This window comes from Ascaphus truei, chromosome 6 (genome assembly GCF_040206685.1).
Source record: "Ascaphus truei isolate aAscTru1 chromosome 6, aAscTru1.hap1, whole genome shotgun sequence".
NCBI lineage: Eukaryota > Metazoa > Chordata > Amphibia > Anura > Ascaphidae > Ascaphus > Ascaphus truei.
Genome location: NC_134488.1, coordinates 63,968,392 through 63,992,842, shown reverse-complemented (window position 1 = coordinate 63,992,842; position 24,451 = coordinate 63,968,392). Strand labels below are relative to the sequence as shown.

Here is a 24,451-nt window from a genome sequence, read left to right as displayed (position 1 = left end):
AAACACAGTATTAGTGCATCACATCCACATGTGTGGGGGATGGGGGGGGGGAGACGGGTGTGGAAGGAGGATACGCTGGAAGGGTTGATGGTGATTTTCCACTATCTAATCAAAGAATACATGTGGATGTGATGCACTAATACTGTGTTTTTATTCCTCTTTTATTTCTTTGTTTGGTGATATATCAGGTCCCACTGCGTGTTAGTAGAGTTTTCCCCCAGCTAATTCTACCTTTGTAGCTAATTCTACCTTTGTAAGGGTATATATTTATTTTTAAGCCCTATAATCTTGCCTTTCCTATATCTCTGGGACGGAGCTCTCCTGACACACGTCCTCTTTGCCTGGTGTCTTGGCCACGCGCCCCTATCCTTAGATTTTTTTTTGTAACTTTTTTTGTCAAAAAACCCAAGATAGAAGAAATTGGACCAAAATTTGAAATAAAATTCTATTTTGTTCCATAATTTTTTTAACAAATCCAAAACCAACAACAGTCTTGGCAAAAGACAAAACACAATTTTTTTTGTTTGTTTGTTTTTTTGGCTAAAGAGGCCAGTAAAATTATTAAAAGTAATGAGTATCAAGTCCACTCCAGCACAGAGCAAGAAAGTAAAGGAGGGGAAGTGAGGGGATAACGAGTGAAAATGAGGAAGAGTGCAGAAACTTTGCAGACTAATTACAATGTGTTGCTAGCAGCGAGGTGGGACAACCGGCTTCTAAGGGAAACCCATCTGATTGCAGCCGGCAGCTGACTCCCTGTGTGGGTTTGTCAATTTATACATTCAAATATTTATGACATTGTCTCTAGAGAAATGAGGCCGTGCCAAGTATAGATGTTTTTCTTTCTTTTCCTACACAGAATGTAGTCACACAGTATATCAAAGGGTGTTTCACTTAGGGAAATTAGTGTCTAAAGACCCCTGGAGCTGTAGTATGAAGAAGGCGGAGGGGAGCATCACTGGGCTAGGTGTGAAGTTTAACTGAACGGGTAAAGGGGGCATTGTTTAAGTCAGGGGTGCACAAACTGGGGGGCGAACAGAGGTTCTAAACTGGGAGTTACAGAGGCTCTGCGCTCTTCCCCAAGGCATTTAAATTAAATGTTGTCGGACAGCGCGAGGCCTCTGTAACTCACTTACCTTGGTTCAGCCGACTTCCACCGATGTGTCATTTGACCCTAACCCCAATGGGCCCGGAACAGCAGTCCTGGCTTTCCCCCCCTGTCAGCGGCCCTGGGAGACCAAGGGTTTTTGATCAGTTAATATCATAGTTAACAAAATTGAGGAATAAATTGCTGTGGCCTTTTTCGCCCAAAATGTTATGGTCTGTAGGTTATTTATAAGAGGGGTGTTGCAGGGGCTAAGAGGAGTAACACAATCGACACTGCACCTGTCAAGTACAAGGTTGGTGCAGCGATGGGGGAAATCCTGTCCTCAATACAGTTCCTATTTTCTGACTCGCTGGCTCAATTCTCTTTGTTGTGAGAGCTAGCACTCCAATCGAAGCGTAGTAACTCAACAGTGCTGGCGGGATATTTACTGTGTGATTTGATGCAGCCCTATTGAAACAAATGAGCATGTGTGCGTCACATCCTTAACGATCGCGTAATTTCTCTGGCTATTTGTGCAACATTTGTGCTATAACGGGAGCAACCATGTCTGTCTGATGTCAGGGGGAGTGAGAGATGGGAAGCGAGAGAAAGTGGGTGACATGGGGGAGAGGAAGAGAGGGTGATGGGGAGTGTAGAGAGTGACTTTCGGTGAGGGAGGGTGTCATGGGGGGGGGAATGTGTGACATTGGGGGAGTGGGTGACATGATGGCTGAGTGGATGACGTGAGGGGGGAGTGAGAGACGTGAGGGGGGAGTGAGAGACGTGAGGGGGAAGTGAGAGATGTGAGGGGGGTGTGAGAGACGTGAGGGGGAAGTGGGTGACGTGAGGGGGAAGTGGGTGACGTGAGGGGGAAGTGGGTGACGTGAGGGGGAAGTGGGTGACGTGAGGGGAGAATGGTTGACATGAGGGGAGAATGGGTGAGATGAGGGGAGAATGGGTGAGATGAGGGGAGAATGGGTGAGATGAAGGGAGAATGGGTGAGATGAGGGGAGAATGGGTGAGATGAGGGGAGAATGGGTGAGATGAGGGGAGAATGGGTGAGATGAGGGGAGTTGGCAGAGATGCTTTTTCAACCACATTCCCCCATTTAAGGCTGACCTATTTATTGTACAGTACTGTAGTTCAGGCATAAAATAATTTTTCCTTTTCTTAGGGTTTCTGCACATTTTTACCTACAGAAACACCACTGCTCACATGCCAAAGACGTGCTTCTCTATAATACACCTTCCAGAAGACTTTTCCACCCATGCTGAAATGTGAGAGACTTTTGCATAAGGCCCCAAACCTTGGAAAATGTGCCTTTTGTGGTGGCGAATCAAAAAAAGCCACGGTTCAGTTCGCAAGCGATTCTCCAAGCATTAAATTAATGTGCATTACAATTTCGTTTAATATGCTAATTAGAAAAATTCTCTAAAATCGCTAGATTCGTTTAACGCTGAGACTATAAATAGGTCACAAATGCCATGTTTCGCTCACTGCCTGGTGATATTTTACTGGAAGTCTACTAATTATGCGACAATATTATCCCGTTGTGGTTTGAGAAAGCATTTTGCAGGGAATTTAATTTGGGGGGGGGGGGGGGGGGGAAATGCTTAAAATGTGGCTAATGCATTTTGCACAGATTCACACATCTCTGCTAATAGATTAGCGCTACTTAGTCAACGTGGGCCTTTATGAGAGCACAGCGGTCCCTCTGCTCAGCCTCATTGTCTCGTGGCTGCTTCCCTTGACTCTCAGGATCTACACAGGTTTCATCCTCACACATCTCTGTGAAATGGAAGTGTCCTCCGCGAGAGCTTAATCAAGCGTGAAATGAGTAGATTACTAGGTGTTCCAGGCGTTTGTTTCCAGCGTGAGGCGGGACAGAATCACACGGCATTCACAGCCGGGACGAGTGGCAAAGATAAATGTTATTTAAATTACGGTATAGCTCGCACCATCACAGCTGCCATCGGGATTCATGTACTTCAGGGCCTAACGGGCTAAAACGTTCTTTATTACCTGACGGCAAGGGTGTGGAGGCTCTGCACATGAGCAAAATAAGCTGGCAGTATTGCAGCTTGGAGCGGAGTATGGGGATGAAGGTAGTAAGAGAAGGACGCAAACAGACTCATGCCAACTGAGTTAATTGACACAATCATGCATAAATCCATGTGTGCCCTCCTCTTACTACCTTCATTTACACCAGGGGTGGCCAACTCCAGTCCTCAAAAGGCCACCAGCACATCATTTTTTCAGGATATCCCTGCTTCAGCACAGGTGGTGCAGTCTTTGACTGAGCAGGGATATCCTGAAAACCTGACCTGTTGGTGGCCCTTGAGGACTGGAGTTGGCCAGTTGGACCGACCACAAAGGTTCTTTATGAGTTGGAGCACCGGGCATTGTTTATTTCTGGTCCTACATAGAGTGTTTGGGGAACCTTCTCTATACAGCTGAGTATGTATGGCCCAGATCCAAAAGCTCCATTAAATCAGGGCTCATGATGTTATCTAATACAGAAACGGACATTTTTTTCCTTGAGGTTAATGCATATCCTCAAAGTTACTTCTAGGCCAAAACAACTGCCACTCCACATCTCATTAGCACAGGCTTACCGCTAGGTGGTCTTAGCTTATCTTAACGTTACTGATGTAGACCAAAAAACGAGAAAGAAAGCCCCTGATTGTACTGTATGCACTCAGTATTTTGGGGAAGGAATCTGACAGATGGTTACAATATAACTTTTAATAGGTAAAAATAAGAGTTCATGGGTCACAAAAATAGATTAAAGGCACAAATCTTAAAATTTCAAGGGGAAATACACTCTTTGATAAAGCACTTTTTTTAGCATGAAACCGGTCAGAGGTCTAGCGCAAAGTGGGGGGAGCTAGATTGTCTGGGGGGTGGGGGGGTGCGCAGGTGTTACAGAGGCCCTACGCTTCCCCGAAGGCATTTTAAATAAATGCCGGGGATCGTGTTAGACCTTTGTAAGTGGTTTACTTACCTTGGTTCCAACGACGCGTCTCCCTGGCAACGTGACGTCACACGACCCCGCGACATCATTTGACGCCGGGGCCGTGCGAGGGGGGGGGGGCGGAGGACGCGAGCCGGAGGGGAGAGGAGAAAGGGGGGCGCATAAAGATAAGTTTGCGCACCCCTGCTCCAGGGGGATTTGCCTATTCATAGGATACATTGAAACACAGTCGTTTTTCACATAAGACAGCTGCTGTTTCTTTAATTACTCCACAGAAGGCATTTCTTTAACCCTTTAATGAACCCTGCAATCAAGCTTACCTTCTAACTCACTGGTTCATGTGTCCACTCTCCAATTAGAGATTTATCACGCATGTGTATGTAAGAAACTTACCTTAACTCTGATGCACTGATCTTGTGAGATTCACTTCTCTATTTGTGCTGGCAACAAGGGGAAATATAGTCAGAGGGTAATCACTTAAAACACTGACACCGATGTACAAACTGAGGGCAAAATACCTTCAGCAACCCTGCTTGTGCACACATGACCAGGGAGGCACGAGATTCCCCCCTTTTTCCTATTCCATTACCCACATGAAACACACAAATAATGACAGACAGAATCTGGAGGTATAAAGGTCACGGCTTTGTCTATTTATCTTTATATAGAGATGGTGTAACTGCTAGTCCCTGCCAGAATGTTCGGTAGTGGATGAAGTAAAATGTCAGCCGGACCTTGGGCCGGCGTCGCGAGGGGGCTCTCGGAAGTTATGTCCCGGTGACGCCCCCTCGCCTCACGCCTGGCTTTTACAGTTCCGATCCCCTTCTGGCAAAGACAAGAACTAACCCCCCCCCCAGCTTCTGCCACCAACGGGACTATTTAACCCCTTAAATTAGGCCCATACTGCCACCTGACTCGCAATAACCTTCTCCACACCCTCCTGCAATTCGTTGTTAAACATGTCCGATCCGATATCTGATAAATGGACCCCGTCGGCCCTAAACCATCCGCTTATTTTGTGGTCGAAATCTGGGTGATTGATGACCCACCCCCCACATTGTATCACACAGTTCCCCACCATCCTGTTTATTTTGATGCGCGCTCAGTCGACTCTTCCCGGGTTACGCACGTCCCTCCATACTATTCTGCAAATTATGTCAGACCACATGATGTGGACCCCTGGCCAGAGAGAGAGAGAATCTGCGCCAAGTCCTGCTTGATCTGCTGGACTAGCTCAATGGAGTGCAACGTCACCAGGTCGTTTCCCCCGACGTGGATAATGAGTATCCGAGGTGCTCTCCTGTCTCTGGCCAATGAAATCAGCTGTGGGAACAGATGTCCCCACTGCATCCCTCTCCTCCCCCACCAAAATACCTTCGCATGGTCCACACGCAACCCCAGATTCCCCCCGTACGGACGTGAAAACGCCCGCTTCCCTGCCCAGTGTACAAGTGAGTCCCTGACGATCCATGTATCCGCGGAATCGGAAGAGGCACAAGAGAGGGGGGGTTTATACCAATGTGATGTTGTTCTCTACTAAAGAATGAAGGAATGGGACTGGGGCGCTGCCTAGATTGAATATATTAGTGATCCCTACAAATAGAGGATCTGACTTTATGTGGAATAATAAAATAAAGCAAAATACACTGGCCCAAGTTCCTGCTGCTGCTTCACCGCAAAAGAAAGATTCCCAGAATCCTCATATGGAAATAGTGTACACGGTTTGGTGAGCGCAAAAACAAGAACAGAAAAGCACAACCAGTAGTTGTCTCAATAGGCTCAATAGGGAATAGAGGGTGGGGAGGGGCGGTGGATGTAAATGACCAAATAATGTTAACAGCACTCACACGGCCATGTGTGAGCAACAACCCATAAAGGGAAGTGTCACGTACTACCCCCTTCTAGCACGCGACCTGCATACGGGACAAGGGTTAATACCGACGCTCGCAAGCGTACCCACTCTTCACCCACTCAGGGGTCCCTCAAATGGGTTGTATCTCTCCTCAAGCCGTCCCAATATACCACCGCCACGAACAGCACACAAGTGAGTACGTGACTTAGATATGCAACCAGGGTGAATACACAAAGGCTTCTCTAGCCACCCCCCTTTCTCCTCTGCAAGGAACCAGCGAGTTAGTCTTAACCCCTACTCAATTGCACATCATAACCGTCCACTGCCACCACCTGAGGTTATGCAGATATGATAAAAGATCTTAGACTAAAATATCCGCCAGGGCCTCAGGTCCCTGTTTATTATAGGAAACATTATGCACTTTAACACAAAATCAGTTGTAGTAACATGTGCCCGAATTTAGCAAGTTATTCTCTCCAGCGTGCACAAAGTTCATTCAGAGCCCAAAGCATTATTATGACTTGTGTGCTGTTCGTGGCGGTGGTATATTGGGACGGCTTGAGGAGAGATACAACCCATTTGAGGGACCCCTGAGTGGGTGAAGAGTGGGTACGCTTGCGAGCGTCGGTATTAACCCTTGTCCCGTATGCAGGTCGCGTGCTAGAAGGGGGTAGTACGTGACACTTCCCTTTATGGGTTGTTGCTCACACATGGCCGTGTGAGTGCTGTTAACATTATTTGGTCATTTACATCCACCGCCCCTCCCCACCTTCTATTCCCTATTGAGCCAATTGAGACAACTACTGGTTGTGCTTTTCTGTTCTTGTTTTTGCGCTCACCACAACGTGTACACTATTTCCATATGAGGAATCTGGGAATCTTTCTTTTGCGGTGAATCAGCAGCAGGAACTTGTTTTAATATATATAGAAATATAGTGCTTGAATTACAGAAAAGGTATTACAAAATAGACATACAATTACAACATAAGGCAGAACAGCTTCTTAAAATAAAAGGGGTAAAACAGAAAATCCTACACAGTACATTACCACATGCTTTTCCCAGAGAGGCACTGGTTCAGAAGATGAGGCCTGCCATGCTATCCAAGCATGCCCCTGGTCAGAACTCCTGTTTTACAACCTGGCCCAGACTTAAGTACAATTCTTTCTTAGGGCACCTTCATGAGCCCACCCCTTCTACAACATACCTATAAGCTGTTCTCCCCAACCCTGTCTGTAGACCTTGATTAATTCAATTGACACCTTGAGTGGGCCATCCACACGGGCCCCCCTCCCCAAGTAAATCCCTTTGAAATTCAGAGCAGTTCAAAGAAACGGTTCTGACCTGTTTCAGACTCAGCATTTTGTATTTTTGTTAAAAGTGTAGCTCATTAACCCCTTAAGCACCAGAGGGATTAAAAATACCCAATATCTCATGACATTTGGTGGCAGCGGTGGGATTAAAAATACTCAATATCTCATGACATTATCATGACAGGAAGTGTCTTCTCTGTGAAGTTTTCTTCTCTTTTTCTCCTCCAACCAAGACCGTGGTAATCTCAGGGAATAGAGAAAAAAAACAGAATCGGTGCACGTAGGGACTTGTGGTGTAATAATAAATGCCAATAATAAATATCTACACTCACATGGCCATATGTGAGTGAAGGGCACTCAGAGGATCCCTAGCCACATATGTCGTGGTACACGGTGGGTCATCAGGTGTCACTCATTCAGCAGCATACAGATACGGATGGCAGAAATAGATTAAATGAAGTTTAATCAAACAATAAAAGCTCTGCGGAGGTCTTTTGAGAGCAGGCAGCCACCGCAGCTGAATGAAGTAGCTGCTCGTGACCCTGCCAACCGGACGCGGGAGGATTCATTCCGGGCACATGTGAGTGAAGGGCACTCAGAGGATCCCCAGCCACATATGTCGTGGTACACGGTGGGTCATCAGGTGTCACTCATTCAGCAGCATACAGATACGGATGGCAGAAATAGATTCAATGAAGTTTAATCAAACAATGAAAGCTCTGCGGAGGTCTTTTGAGAGCAGGCAGCCACCGCAGCTGAACGAAATAGCTGCTCGTGACCCTGCCAACCGGACGCGGAAGGGAGGATTCATTCCGGGCAGAGTGCTGAGGGAAGTTGCCGTGAGTCTGCTTGTTCATTCCCCACTCCACTGTTTTTATGTAAGTGCCTCTCCTATTTGGCATGACATTGTTATTTTTATTGTTTTGCCTCGAAGATAGAGGAACACACTACATCTGCTGCATGCATCAACTCCTCTAAAATGGAAGGCGTCACTGGTATTCTGCTGTCCTTCTGTATGACCACCCTTGTCAGCCCAGCTAACACCCTTCTCACTACAAATTCCTTGGTCAGGTCTTCCTTACGTTTAACTCTAAGAAGATATTCCAGCCATTTTCCTCCCGATGGAACCCCCCTCACCCCCCGATAAGCCCCCTGCCCTAAAGCTTAATATGTGGGATAATAAGGCCTTTACCTCCGACGTCTCTCGTCACCCCTCCCTCGCTACATTCTGATAATCCCGCCATGCTGCCATGTAAACGCCCCACGTATCCGGAGCCAATGAGTGCCATGACTGAGAATTGAAACAGCCACCTTGCACACAAATCAGACCCCCGGGGGTCAGCGAAAAAGAAATCATCTAAATAATGGATGATCCCAGCTGCCTGTACCCTCCTGCGGACCACCCATTCTAAAAATATACTGAAGTTTCGAAATAGAAGCAAGTTTGTGCACCGGTGCCTTAACCCACCGCTATAACCCCCCACCCTGTATAAATGTATAATGCTTGGGTCATTTTTTTCTATACCAAATCTCTTCATCAATTGTATAATCTCTACCACACTCCCGCCTAGCCCATGGCTTACGGCCCCCCTCACCTAACATGCCCTATAAAACATGGCCCTTTCGCTCCCCCTCCCCCCCCCCCCCCATAACCCTCTCAGGCAATCCCCCTAACCGCAAAACCTCAGAAATTGATAGTAGGGGAGTAGGCCAAAGAGCACGAGCTAAAACCCTATCACTCTGTACCCTGCTGCAATACTAGCCGCAATTGGCTACTGGAAATGTATTCTTCTCCCACAGTAAACACAATCCCCCACAAAGCGCGCCAGTGCCTTGATTTAATAATAACTTCCAACTGTAATGCTTACCACTGAAAACTATTTGTGCATAACCATTCACATTAGATTACATTTTAAAGAACACCACAAGAACATTTAATAGGATACAACCATGCCCTCAGCCGTAACGACTTGCTCCTTTCCAATGCACGGTATACGCATTCAAAGCATTTTAAAGAGCCCAATAATATGCCTACAAATCATTAAATCATTAGAAAGAACACACAGAGCATACATTTATAAGAATACAACTCTGCGCCCGCTGAATGACTTCATTATTCTCCAGTGCAGGAGTGAGGTGGAGAGAGGGGGGGGGAGGGGGCAGAAGGGGTCACCGGCAAAAGAACCAGGCTCCATGCCATGCTTCCAGACCCTTAGTGGGACACTACCAGGCTCCTTCCCCCCACCCTGTTCCCAACTTGTCTATTACAGCTAACTCTATTCCCCACATGTTACAGCTAACCCTTGCCGTGACGAAATACTGTTCAGCACCCAGATTTCAACAGGGCAGTGAGGAAAACGGGAGGGAGGGGTTGTTGGTTAACCCTGAGCAGCAGCTCACGAGACGTCCTGCTCAACACTTGATTCCTCCTCCCCCCCTTCCGCGGTTGGAAGGATTCCCTCCATCCTGCAGCCAGGAGCAAGTGAAAGCCCTTGCTCCCAGCAGCTGGCCTAATTCCCGAAGCTCCTCTCCTTCCTCGCCTACGGCCGTGACGGCAGCCAATGACGACAAGGGAGGCCCCGCACTCCGGTCATGGCTTTTGCCGCCTATGCAGGCTAGACGAGCTGCTTAATGGATAGTGTTCTCAAAGGAGAAGGGAAACCTGAGTGTTTCAATGCAGTTTGTGTCTGCGACTGACATGGGCGCTACTGACTATTGACGCTGCTGTGTTATGTCAAGTATAGTTAAAACCGGGATTTATATTGGTCCTTGTATGAAGCTAATAGAGTAGCTATGTGTGGTGATACTTAGAGACACAGACACACTGGACAACAATATCTTAGTTAGAATACTGACATTGTAACCTGAACTCGGATCAATGTAAATTGAAAAGAGAGATGTTGAGTGCTCAAATAGTTGAAAGAGATGAAGTAAGTGATAATATCCAATTTAAAACTGTCAGAAAGAGAGAATAACTCCTAGTAATGGAGTGGGTAACTCATTTTATAATTTCAATTATCATCACATTCACTACCTGGACATTCTTTTATATGTGGATATCAACAAAAATATACAAACAGACGTATTAAGAAAACCTAATTCTAGGAATATGTTACTGAGAGCCGACAGCTGCCACCCTCGAGCAGTGATCAGGGGTATCCCCCAAGGGCCAATTCCTCAGGCTGAGGAGAAACTGTTCCACTTTGGACGATTTCATCGGACAGTCTGGGGATTTGAGCGACCGTTTCATACAAAGATGCTATAAAAAGATGGTGAGGAAGTTCTGGCCCTTGATAGGCAATCACTTTTTGATAATAGAGGTAGTTCCCTGACAGGGTTGTGTGGCAATGGAAATAAAAATACATTTTAATTACAAAAATAAAAACAAACTTAGAAAGAAGTATTGACCGAACAGGAATACTAATGGACAAAAGGGTGTGATATCATTGTCAGGGATGAGATTCCAATGTTTATCTCCCAATGTAATACAAGTAATAACCAAGTCAGATCAATCTTTCATAAACATTGGGGACTTATTAATGATGGACCCTAACTTGCGTACATATGTTGAATTGGGCCCTAGGTTTGTCTACAGACGAGCAAGAACCATTGCATCCTACAGTATGTTTCACCAAGTTATGTTTGCACAACAAACAGTGAAAAACGAGTATTTATTGTGGGGGTTGCAGGATATGTCAGTAAATGAGACCAGCCACACATTTTTCAGCATCCCATTCTAATATAAGATACCAAATGAAAAGCTTCATAAACTATGATACACAGTATATTGTGTATCTATTGACTTGTGGGTGCGGTCAACGCGATGTGGGGAGGACCACAAGGGCTTTAAAAATTAGAGTGATGTAACACCTTAGACTAATTAAAAAAACAAGATGTGTCACACCCGGTGTCGAAACATTTTACCGAATGTAGTCAGGGTGGTGTTGCCAATTTTATTTCATCCAGGGTCTTGAAAGAGTGGATATGAGAGAGCGAGGGGTGACAAATGGAACCTTTTGGACCGCTGGGAAGCTTACTGGATCTTTATACACAGGACCTGTTTTCCCTGCGGTCTAAATATCGAATGGAATCTACTGTAAGTCATTTTTTAAGTAAACTTTTTGTATATTGATTCTACAAGGTTCTAAATTGCACTTTTGACAGAGATTAGGTCTATTCTATAGTTCTTTATATGTTGCCTTATTTGGAATATATGACCTGTACTTATACTGTATTTAGACCCACTCACAATCTGTTCTTGATCTATTTTGTTTAGTTATCCTTTTCAATAGTCGCTATTATAAGTAAAGTTATTTATTATAAACTGACATTATTTCATCCTTACCTTTTTTCTCTCTTACCTTCCCTTTCCTTCTTGCTCCTTACCCCTCTTTCTCTTCCCCTGTGCCCCCAACTCTGTACCCTGATGTATTTAGGCAGTCAGTACTAAACCAAACCTTCTAGGTAGCAGGATGCAGGGTCAATCTACTGAGTGGTGTACAAACAGGATTGCACGCAGGAGTACATGAAACTACCCTGTATACCACAGGTAAGTGTGTAGGTGGACTAACTGTCCGCCAAGTATATAGACTAAATTAAAGTCTCTCTATCCTGTAGTAGTACTGCAGTGTTAAATGAGCCGCAGGGCAAAATAAGCTGCACCGGAGGTCCTACAAGTTAGCTAATGGTGAGATACAGGGAACTGCCTGTTGCTTATCGACTCCTGACAACCCCAGAGACTCCGATAGTGAGGTACTATGTAAAATTATACGTCGGGAAACACACATATAGTGCCCTCGTCGATAGTAATTCAATAAATAACTCCCAAGCTAAACTAAAAATGGATTCAAATAGGAAGCCTAAGGCTTAGCATAACATACAGAGATCATATATTTAGGCTAGAGTGGGAATAACACAGGGTGCTACTGCACCATTAATAACCCGTTCTCCCTCCTACCCACGGGTCTCTGATGTCATAGTGAGTCAACCTGTGTACGTTTCGCAACAATATCTTTGTTAAGGGTGGACCTCAGTTTTTGGTCTATAGCTACGATTCCCTTAGTGCACCTTATTTTTTCTATATCCTGAGATTGTACGAATACACGCTAAGTGGTGTCTTAAGGTTATTGTAGAAAAACGTCCCAATAACATGATGTTAAGTATGTCTTAGTGTTACTTCCCTAAAGACACTGAAATATGGCTTTTGCAGGAGAGGAGAGAAAGTCCTATATCAGGGTCTGGAGGAGAGTAACGGCAAGTTTAGGTTGACCCACCTAATGTTACCATAAGTACCCGACAAGCGACCGGACATTACAATATTGTCCTTTAAAGATACATTCTAAGGCTTAACATGACATTAACTTAGCTTAACATAACGTTAAGTCACTTAAGAAAGCAATTCATGCTCTTTTTTGAAAAATAAAATAAAATGTAAACATAGGGTTGAAGCAGGGGGTCTCAAGAGCTGAACCCCATTCATTTCGAGATACAGACTTTCAAAGGGGGTTCCGGTATCTCGGCAAAATGCAAAGCTCGGGCCAATAGGAAGCTGAAACTTACTACGTTGCGGCTTCCTATTGGCCCGCATTGGGTGCGGCAGCTTTGACATTCCACCATTACAGGAACCCTGCTAGCCTAGTGGATCGGCTACCGACATCCGCTATGGATGTAAGTATCTCCGGAAGAAGGGGGGCCCCAGAGCTAAAATTAATGGTGTTCAGCTACGGAGACCCTTGCTTCAATGCTATGTAAAAAAATAAACATAAATGGGGAACGAAACGGCCGCTTGGATTACCACTTAAAGCAGCAGTCCAAGCTACCGTTTTTTCTTATTTTATTTTCCCCCCTTTTAATATGTGCATCAATACAATCCACATAATGATAAGTAATTAGCTAAGTTGCCAATCGATCCATTCTCCTGTGATCGATCAGTGAAGATTCAGTTCGGGGGTTTACTAGTGCAGCAGAAGAGGACCAAAGATAAAAAGTTCTGTGGGGAAGATCATGTGACCAGGCAGTCACAAGATACAATTGGTGCACTGCTAGAGAGAGGGCAGGGCTCAAACAGGAAGAGCCTGTTTCAGAAGAGAAAGGGGATGTGACTTTGTAAATGGCTGCTATCGAAACACAAAATGCTTGTTACATTATAATACATAAAAAATGTCATTCAGAGTTGTTTAAAAAAATGGTACAAGTATTTTCTCATACAGTAGTACTGATTTATTAAAAAAAACACACGTAGGATATTGCTAGGTCTGCAGCTTTAAAGACAACTTTGTGGATCTGGGTCTATGCGATTGTAACACTTCTGTCGTCATTATAAATGTGCCTATTTTACACTTTGCATCACAGGTCCTTCTAGCACTCACGGGTTAAAGGTAAAAATAGAATTAACTGAAGGTGCAAAATAAGTGTAAGCACTTCCCAAAATATCCCCACCCCAATCTCATAGAATGTCTCAACATCTGTTGACAATTTTAATTCTAAGGAATTGTGCTGCTTGTCACCCTCACTGGTTACTGGCTGCTCCCTCCTAAGTGAGAGCAATGACATCAACAAACTGGAATTGAAGCTCTATTTGATTCTATTCACCATGCTGCTGTATCCCAGGCAGCAGGGGAGATATCCCGCTTAAAAAGCACAGTTGTATGACTGACGGGCTAAAGGGTTAAGAGTGGGATCCAAAGGCATCTTTGAATCAGTTCCAGTGAAATTGGGTGGAAACATTCAATGGACGTGAGGCAAACAGCCCGGAGCACTCCACCCAAACTCGAGGCTCCGAGACCCCCCCAGGGAGAGCTCTTATGTCTGATTAACGTATCAGTGCGCTTCACAGACCTCCACAATGGAAAAAAATGAGTCAGAGAAACATGATCAGACAGGGAACCTAAGCGAGGTCGGACTCAGAGCCCGGAGACAGAGCGGCATTAAATGACATGTGGACGGCAGCAAACTTCCAGAGACTGTACCGTATTTACTAGAGAGTCAACTGTAACCATTACAACTTGTGAATAACCATGGGCTTCAACGAGAGATCGCTGTGTATATCTTTCTAGGGAATGAGAAGTAGAATTAGAGATAGCTGTGTATATTGTATATAGGGAGAGATAAAGTAAAAGGAGAGATAGCTGTGTATATTATGTATAGGGAGTGATACGCAGATAAATAGCTTTGTATGTCATACAGTATATAAGAAGTAAAAATCAGAATGAGAGATAGCTGTATATAATATATAGAGAAGCAGAATGAGAGAGTTGTGTATATCATATATAAAATCACTCCTCTCCCCACTCACATAATTTTCCTCTGTCCCACTGAACTCTGCCCTATCCACCCTCAATTCTGCATTATCCTCCTCCTTTAACTCAATTGCACCACTCCAACCTGTGCTTCCGACCACAATGCAACCTCAACCCTGGTTCACCTGCTAGCCCAAAACACTCTCTCTTCACACAGCCGAGAGATCATGGAACTCATTCCGTTCCACATCCTCACTGGCCACATTTAAATCTGTCAGGAATAATTCTGACACAGTTTAGGAGTTCTCCCTCTCCCCTTCTGTTTCTTTGTTTGTCCACCGGGTGTGCTGATGTTTCTGTCTGCTCTGGGTTTTCCTCTGTCTCCTCTTGGGTGCTCCTGTCTTCTGTCTCTGCCTTCCTTATAGTTTCCTGTTTCCTCTACCTCTTTGCCTTTGCTTTGTTTGTGTCCAGACTCATTCTGGCCTGATCTGATTTGTTTCCGTTTCGTTCCTAGTAACATTATTAAAGGCCCTTGTGACGGTACGGGTTAATATGGCTGCTGTTAATAAAGGTTAAGTCTGCCATTTCCCCTACAGTACCTGTCAGTAATACATTGGTATTGTATTACGTGTTATGTATATACAGTATGTATGTCTTTGCTTGGTTCCAGCACCTCAGGAATCAGGGGTTAATACGTTTGCAGGAGAATTGTTGCAACTTTTTCTGTGACCTTTCCCTGTATCCTTGTTATAATAGGTTGCAAATGTTATGTTGCAGTTCTACCCACCAATCAGGGCCTGGGCATGTAGGCAGCACCTGGCCCTGAGTGTTGCAATATTATGTTTTCAGTGTATAAAAAGGTAGGGAGGGAGACGGAGGCCCCTAGTAGACAAGAGCCCGCAGAGAGTTACAGAGGTGTTGCTATAACAGGGAGAAACTGCAGTGTCCACTCCAGTGCTGGTCTCAGGCCTGCAAAACAGTCAAATAGGCACTGGGCAAGAAGAGAGAACTGGGGAAATCTCTGCAAGGAGGTCTCTGCAACTAGGTATGCAGCATATCCCCCAGTTGGGTATATGTGATGTTTGTGTGTTTTGTATAGTTGTGGATATACTTTTCCAATAAATTAATTTTATAAACGCTCATGTTCTGATATTGATCCCTGGTATTATTCCAGGTCTCCCGTGACAGCCCTTGCTTATGAACTAGCTTGTCCCTGTCTTTGTCCTGCTGCCCAGTCCTGCTCCACTGCCCTGTTCCTGCCTTCCTGCTGCCGACACCTGCCTGGATCCAGACAATCCTTGCCTGCTGCCTGCCACTGAACCCTGCCCATGACCCCGACAATCCTTGCCTGCTGCCTGCCACGAACCCTGCGAAGAAAACGACTACCCGGTGATCGATCAGCTCGTATTGCTGCAGACACAGTTGTTAGTGACATTGTATCTGTAGTCCATCGATTGCAAAGCCTGCATTCAATCCTACTTCTTGATTCCCTGAAGAAGTGGATATAGTGTACGAAATGCATAGGATTGAATGCAAGCTTTGCAATCTATGGACTCCAGATACACTGTCACTAACAAATGTGTCTGCGGCAATACGAGCTTCTCATCGATCACCGTGTAGTCGCTTTCTAGTGAGGCGGTGATGTCAGTAGCTGCCACTGATAACGCAGCGAGTGTAAATTGGCATTTGCCGTCAGTGTGGGAGCTTCCCTACATTTTGTTTGAGTCACGAGAGGCTCCGATCGATCGTGTAAGGACACGGGGCTCCAGGAACCAACAGCCCACCATGAGGATGCTGATCACCATCTACCTCGTAGCGGATCCCAGGAACCATCGCTCGGTGCGGGGTCCAGCTGTATGCCACTGTCATAATGTACCCAACATGTAATGCCTGTTTGACTTGAACTAATGTACGTGCAATACTCACCTGCTCCATTATAGCACAATATATTTTATAATACTACACCATGAGAGTTGTGCGCTCTTTGTTTTCTTTACTAGCACTTCAGGATGATGAGCCATCTATTCTGATTAGTAGCAGACTCTCAGGTGTTGCACTAAAGGTTATACTGTTTTGTAACCATATTTTCACTTATGTGTTCAAGGACACGCTGACTAATTATATATATATATTTGTAACATTCACATTTTTGTGTTTGTGTCACTTTATGTGACGGTGCTCGTCTCTAATCAGGAAGCGGACCAATAGGACTGAAATAGGGATGCAGAATAACTGACCATAGCCATGGGACAGAGTCCTGCTAGAGTGTCCGTAGTCGGTAAGCAGGCAGAGGTCAAGACTGGCTTTAGTGTTGTAGAGTCCAGGCGACAGGCAAAAGGTTAGGGCAGGCAGAATGCAGCGAGGTCGGAGTCACAGTCCGGGGTCAGCAACAAGGGAATCCAAACAGCAAAAGGGAAAGCGTGACAGCGAAGACCAACAGGAGCTGCAAAACTTAGAACCTTGCTCGGCGACTCCCACTAGGAACTGCAGCCTTATATAGCAGCTGCCAGAAAACAAAATGGTCGAACTGAGCAAAAACGACAGGCAACCTGAAAAACCCTAACTGCAGCAAAACCCGGCACAGATTGGACAGAATCTTTACACTTTATTGCTAATTCATTATAACAATTGACCATTTAAGTATCACTTCAACAAATTTGTGTCGCTTTTTTCATGATTTATCACTATCTGGTGTGCGGTACTATCATTTTTGTTTTCATTTACCTTGCTTATGAACTAGCTTGTCACCGTATTTGTACTTCTGCCCAGTCCTGCTCCCATGCCCAGTTCCTGCTCCTCTACCCTGTTCCTGCCTTCCTGCTGCTGACCCCTGCCTGGACCCCGACGATCCTACCTGCCGCCTGCCACTGAACCCTACCTGTGACCCCCAACAATCCTTGCCTGCCACCGAACCCTGCCTGTGACCCCGATGATCCTTGCCGTTTCGGCCATCGAAGTCCTATAATGCTCCTGGAGTCCCGTGACACAATCCCTCCTCCACTAATACACCTCCATTCTCAAATCCTAAAAAAATATATACTATAACATCCTTATCACCTCATCAGTGTCAACTGTTCTCCACCCTAAACAATCTGCTATGACCCTCCACGTCTCTCTCGTCTAAGCCTGCCATGACCCTCCACGTCTCTCTCGTCTAAGCCTTCCTTCTCCCTCTCAGCCACGGACCTTGCTTTCTGCTTCTCACAAAAAAATGGTGCTTCCTTCACCACTGCTGCCCCTCTCCCCCTCCATCAACCTACTTACTCTTTACCCTCTTTCTGCCAAACCTCTGACGATGTCCTCTCAATCATCAAACACTCCCTTCTAACCACATCCCCTTCTGACCCCATACCACACTCCCTCCTCTTCTCCCACTCCTCCTCTCCTATCGCTCCTCCTTCTTCAAACTCTTCCTAACCAGCGGACAATACGCAGACTCCTTCAAAACTTCGGTGCCCTCGCCTCAAAAAAGCATCTTCCTTTCCTTCAACTTCTGCCTTTTCTCACTCCTTCAAACTTCTCCAAACTCCTCAAGCGCATTGTTCACAACCAACTCTCCACCTTCATCCACACACATTCCCTCTTCCCATTGTCCACCCTGGCTTCCATCCCTCACACTCTACTGAAACTGCCTTCCTAACCATCCACAACTTTCTCTCCCAAGCTCGCCGCTCCAAACTCTCCTCTATACTCATCCTCCTCGACCCTCAGCCTTTGACACTGTCGATCACCTCCCTTTCATCTCCACCCTCACCAACCTTGGCATCATCGACACTGCCATCATGGCTCTCATCCTACCTTTCCCACCACTCCTACTCTGTCACTTTCAACAATTCATTCTCTCCGCCCACCAGTCTCCAAGTGGGCGTGCCCCAAAGTTCCGTCCTTGATCCTCTCCTTTTTTCCACTACACTGCCCCCTTTTTGACCTCATCTCCTCCTTGGATTCAATGCCCATTTTTTCACAGACGACATCCAAATCTACTTCCCTTTCCCACTGTTTTCACCCAAACTTTCCATACATATCTCTGCCTGCCTTTCTGTCATTTCCACCTGGACGTCCTCCCACTTCCTACAAATTAATCCAGCCAAGACTGAAGTTCTCTATTTTCTTGCTTCCTCCCAAGTCTCCACCATCTCCTTCTCCCCCTCGCCATCTCCCCCTCCCCTTCTGCTCGCAACTTTGGAGTCACCTTTGACCCTTCCCTCCTCTTCACCCAACATATCACCTCCATCACTACCACCTATACAACATAAGAAACATTCGTCCACTCATTTGCCTCTCCTTGACCAAAATTCTCATTCACTTCTTCATCTTCATCCGTCTCGGCTACTGTAAGTCCCATCTCCTTGGTCTCTCCCTCTACTCCTCCATATCCCTCCAACAAATACAAAACGCAAAGAAGAGTACGCACTTCTCAATCTCCCCCGCTCTGCCCACACCACTCCTCTCATTTCCAACTTCACTGGCTATCCATCCAACAACGTTCCCTCTTCAAATTCCTCACCCTGGTCAACAAACCTCTCCATGGTCTTTCCCCCCTTACCATGCAGCACTCATCTCTCACTACACTCCTTCCTGTCCTCTTCGCTTCCTGACTGCCAGAACCCTCACTCCCCCAAGCCCCCTGTGCCTCCTCTTGATTCCGATCATTTGCCTCACTCACCCACCTTCACTGGAACAAGCTCCCCCACTACATCCAATATGCCCCCTCCCTAACTATCATCACAAGCCAACTCAAAACGCATCTCTTCTCCATCATATTCCATGATACCAGTTAACCTCTTCATATCCTATATCCTACATCATCCCGCCCTCCCCAACCCTTCCTAAACCTTCCCAAGTCTCTCCAAAGTCACTCACTTCACCGATTCAAATGCCTCCACTATCCCCACTGTCAGACCTATCACCATGCCACGGCAAGACTACATTCAGAGACCTGACCCCAACTCCTGCCCAGCAACCAAGCAAGCTCCCAATGCATCAAACCAATAACCTGACCATAATGTTCCCATCCCTGCCCACTACAAAGACATATTAACAATTACTCTATACCCATCACATGAAATGTTCCATATGTGACCACACCATTGTTTTAATAACTAATGTACAGCGCCCTGGATAAGCGCGCTATATAAATGTTGTTATAAATAAATATATAGAGAGTGAGAAGCAGAATAAGAGAGCCGAGTATATCATATATAGGAGTGGGAGGTAGAATGAGAGAGGGCTATGTATATCTTATATAGGGGGAGGGATAGGCAGACTAAGAGATAGCTGTGTATATCATATATAGATGGGAGAGAAGCAGATGACAGAACTGTGCATTTCCCATCAGAGGACTGGGGAAATGTACAATTAACAGAATTAATGACAGCCACACCTGGCCACAGATTAGACAGATAGCGACCTTCATTGATTGTGACCACAAGTGCACATCTGCCCCCCTGCGTTCCCTGGCTCTGGCCATCTCAGCACATCCCTGAGATGGGAAGCGACAGGGGCAGAGTCCTGTTACTGCAGCAGTAGCAGGTAAAGCATGAAGGAGGCAGATCCTGTGTCTGCAGACACCCAGCTTCACGTTCACCCCTTCACAGCCAGCCACACTTTGCAATGCATTACACTGTATATAGAGAGTATGCATACACTATGTACACCGTCTATAGAGCCAAGGGAAGCAGGACGTTTTATTAAAGGGGCAATTACCATTAGATGCAGTATGCAGAGGGATCACAAATAAAACTATGTCATCATTAAGTCTTTAATGTGTTTTGTTTGAAGTGTCCCATTGCATGTTTACGATGTTTGTCACTCATTATGTGGACTATTTGATGAAGGGACTTCTCATGAATATTAATGAGACATTTGCAGTAGATTGGCATTAAGTATAAATAGTAGCCAGTACAGATTAGCTGTAGTTTCGTTGACGAAGAGACATGAGGTCTTGAAACGCGAATGGCATCTTTTTGACCCTCCAAGGACCCTATAGCTGACTTCCATAGCGGAGACATCATCAGCAGCAGTCGGGCGGGCAGCTAGGAAGACACCCGATCCACAGCCGCATTACAGCAGACCCGTGGTGCAGCAGAGGCAATCCCGAGATGCCAGCAGCATGCCGCTGCACGTGGAGAGACAGCCAGGGAGAAAGCATTTTACAGTGTTCCTACTTACAGGCACAAGTCCACAGGACTGATCGTGAGTACGATTCCAGTTTTAATTTAAACTTGGAGAGTCAATTCCAATAGGATCGTTTGGAGCAAATACAATCCAGCTAATTTCCATGCTTTTTAGCGTACGCAGCATTTTATTGTATTATATACATGTTAATAAATTGTATCCTCAAGGAGGTTTTCTAATGCCTCACTACACTGGTTAGCATTTGTTTAATCTCAGTCACAGTCATCTCCTTAAGTGTCAAAGGTAATGCACCATTAGTGCTTTGAATGTTTTTCTCTTGTCATCCACATATCTTCATTTTTGGATGAGACTACGAGCAGAAACGCTAGGACACTACAAACCAGCTAATCACATCTGGAATCATCTAAGCGTTTGGTTGGCTTAATATACTCTTCTTTAGGACTGTCATCACTGTTGCCATATAGGATCATTATAGGACCCTTTGCATATCCATGAGTCCAGACATTTGACCACTCTCCCTTAAATTTATTCCTTGTCACGCATCTCGCGACGCCCGTCAGCCACAACCTGCGTCCAGGTGCCGTGTTACTAGAAGGGGAGCCACCGCAGGGATCGTCTCCTGGCTACGCCCCTGTGATGCATCCCGTGACCTCACGGGTTACGCACATCAGCCGCAACCTGCGCGCAGGTGCCGTGCCGCTAAGAAGAGAGACACCGCAGGGACCGCCTCCAGGCTCCACCTCCGTGACGATATGGGTAGCGTACAGCACGCTCTCACTACGCGCAAATGCGTTTAATGGACACAGGCACTCAAGGGGTTAATTCAGTCCATTATCCCACAGCTGCTCCTGACTCCACCCGTGCCTATCGGTACACAGCATACCTATCTTGCTCACATCCTGCAGCCTCCCATTGGCTCTCTGTGCTTTATATGCTCAGCCAGCCCCCTGGCAAATTGGCTGAGCATAAACTTGTTTTCATTTGTGTGCTTACCTCCAGCTCCCTGTTGCCTTCTCTTGTCTTGTATCGCTTTGTGTATTTTGACCTCAACTTGCACCCAGACTCCTGACTTCTCTGACCCCTGGACACGGCTACGGACTCGACTATTCTATTCTCTACCCCAGGACCCAGGCACCGCATCAACGACTATCCGATCTCTCCACTCCTTGACCACGGCAATTACCTCGACCAATCTGACCTCTCCTACCCTGACCCGGCTACACGACTACCACTCTGCACTCCGGGCGTGTCTGCTCGGTTGTTGGTCGGTGGCTATCAATATCCCCACCTCAGCCTCGCGGTCTCGCCTTGTTTGTGGTGAACACTCCATGACAATTTATCTGGGATGGGGCGGGGGGAAGAAAGGGATTTTTAATAAAAAGTTTTTTGTTTTTTTTAACATAATTTTGTATTTTATACAATCTATCTCCAGTGCATCCATGCATCTATAATATGCCACGAGGACTGTTATGACTCTGCATGGGTCCATTGGAGTTTTGAATTGATATTTTAATTACATTCAGTCATTAATATGTCAGTTTTAAAGAAAGTATTATTTGTTAGCATCATATGTGGGTTTGAATTAATTATATCTATATTATGGTTTGGACACCTGTAACTCTGTTTAAATGTATAGATTTCTCTTTTGATCTCTATCTTTAGGCATATGTACAGTATTTCTATCACCTGTCCTGTTTGCACTTTATGTCTAATTGCTTGTTGTTCTGGTTGCCAAACACCCAGAAGCTATTTAAGGTGCCCTGAGAGCACTGAAGGCTAATCCCTGATGAAGTCACATCATAGTGACAATTGTGTCACTGACGTCCTTACCTTGTGGAGCAAACTCACCCCAGCTGGTGAAGCAAAGAGGATTCTCTATTCTCAGCTGTTTGGGAGCTGAATATACACCACCCTGTGTACTGGATAAAACCTCCTTAAGGACTGTTTTTTGCATCTGATCTGCTGTGGATTATCCAGATCCTGGGTTCATGATTAAACAGGACTGGTGAAAACCCCTATGGAGCTCAGCTTTTCCCCTACAAAGGCCGGCTGGTGACTATACATCAGCGCTGCTTTCTTTCTATTTTACTGGTGTAAATGCGCAATTTGTATTCTTAATAACCATATAAATGTATACACTCACAGTATGGGGCTGTGTGCTTCCTTATTTTGTTGGGAGAGGGAGAATACATACTATAAGTAGGTAGATGGACGGGCAGATGTCAATTATGAAGCAGCAAATTGCAGAACAAAGTAAAGGAGTAGGATGCATTGTGGATGACTTGCTGTAATAATGTCCTGCTAAATAAGATGATGTCCTCTGTACAGAGATGTGTTAGGAACGTTTTGTTACATCATTTCAGTACGTTTCAGATGGACAATTTCTTTCCTTTAAAGCTATTGTCAGGGGATTAAAACGCTGCAAGTAACTAAACGAACAACTAAGCGCAAAGACCAGAGCTAATTGTCACTTAACGGGGTAGCAATGTTGTCAAGGTTAAAAGCAGTGGAAAAAGAACAGAAAAAAATAATAGTGGCAGAAAATTGATAAAGAACCAGAACAAGAGGGAAGAGAGAAAAAAAGAGAGAGGGAGATAGGAGAGAATGTGAAAGGGTGGGAGAGATAGGGCACAAGATTGGGAGTGAGAGAAACAGGGCAGAAGAGAGACAGGCGAATGAGAAAAAGTGAGAGAGGGTAGGAGAGGGCAGGAGATAGAGAGTCCTGGACCTGTTTAGACTGAAGGGCCCCTCTCCTGAGGAGCTGTGCGGTCAGGATTGGGGTGGGGGGGGGGGGGGTCAGTGAGGTATTTAAGGAAGGGGGATGGGATCTTACCTTTATCTTTCTGCAAAGATCCATCTATAGTGAAGGTCTCTGTCTGGAGGGTGCTGTTTCCTGATTCCTGGCAGTGAATCATGTAGGAAGAAGGACGAGGTCGAAGGCCAAGCTGAAGAGGTGGCGCGAGGTCTGGCGGTCAGAGATGACGGAGAGGAATCATGGATGAGAGCTTAAGGAAGAACGGCGCGTGGTCTGGAGTGGCTGCTGGCTCGTGTGTTCAGCGGTAAGTTGAGGGTGTAGGCTGGATGGTCGACTGGTAGTGCGGAGGTGAGACAGCGGTGTCAGATTCCGGCGGGGCGGGCTCCGGTAGCAGGCCCCAGGACTGGGAGCGGGACAGGACAATTCTCCAGCACGCGGAGAGGGAGCAGGGGAGTGGTTTCTTGCGGCATCACAGCACGTCGCGTGATATCACGAGGAGCGGAGTGAGGCGTGGCAGGCCCCACATCAGGGATCGGCCTGGGCAGCGGCAGAAGGAGCATCGAGAGGCTCCAGAGCAGCCCAGAATAGGATCAGACTGACCTTGGAGCTGCGGGCAGGAAGTAAGACAACTCAGAGGAGGGAGGGTGGCAGAGCAGTGGGGAAAGGGTAGTTAGGGATGGCCCCATGGTGCCGGGTTATTGAGGAAGGTGGATATGGACCAGGGTAGTGAGGATTCTGTTGAGGGGGATGCTGGTGTCAGTGGGCACTTAAAGGTGTGCAGGGGAGAAGGTGCCACTTCTTTATCTGGGTTGGGTTTGCCAGTGGACGAATGGGTCATGGGGGGGATTAGTGTGCTGGAGAGGCTAGTAGGTATGTTGGGGAGTGGTAGAGGGGCAAATGGCGTGCAGCCAGGAGGGTCCGAGTTTTGAGAGGGAACAGAGGGAGCATGGGGAGTTTTTAATGCAGTTGGGTCAACATGGGAGCATGTTGGGCACTGGGGGGCTGGCACAATGTGTCCAGAGTATGGGTGTTAGAACGAGGCAGTTAAGTGGGAGTTCCTGGACAGGGGCAAACATTATGGGCATTGCTTGGGGGGGGG

The 24,451-nt window shown here is 46.1% G+C and overlaps 1 long non-coding RNA gene across 1 annotated transcript in view; it reads right to left on the bottom strand.

The window, feature by feature from the left end:
• The window catches only part of LOC142497171 (uncharacterized), an 89,257-nt gene extending 65,304 nt beyond the window's left edge, over positions 1-23,953 (bottom strand). The window contains exon 1 of the long non-coding RNA XR_012802191.1: positions 23,431-23,953. This is a non-coding gene — a long non-coding RNA (uncharacterized LOC142497171). The remainder of the gene's footprint in view (positions 1-23,430) is intronic.
• Between the last annotated feature and the right edge of the window lie 498 nt (positions 23,954-24,451).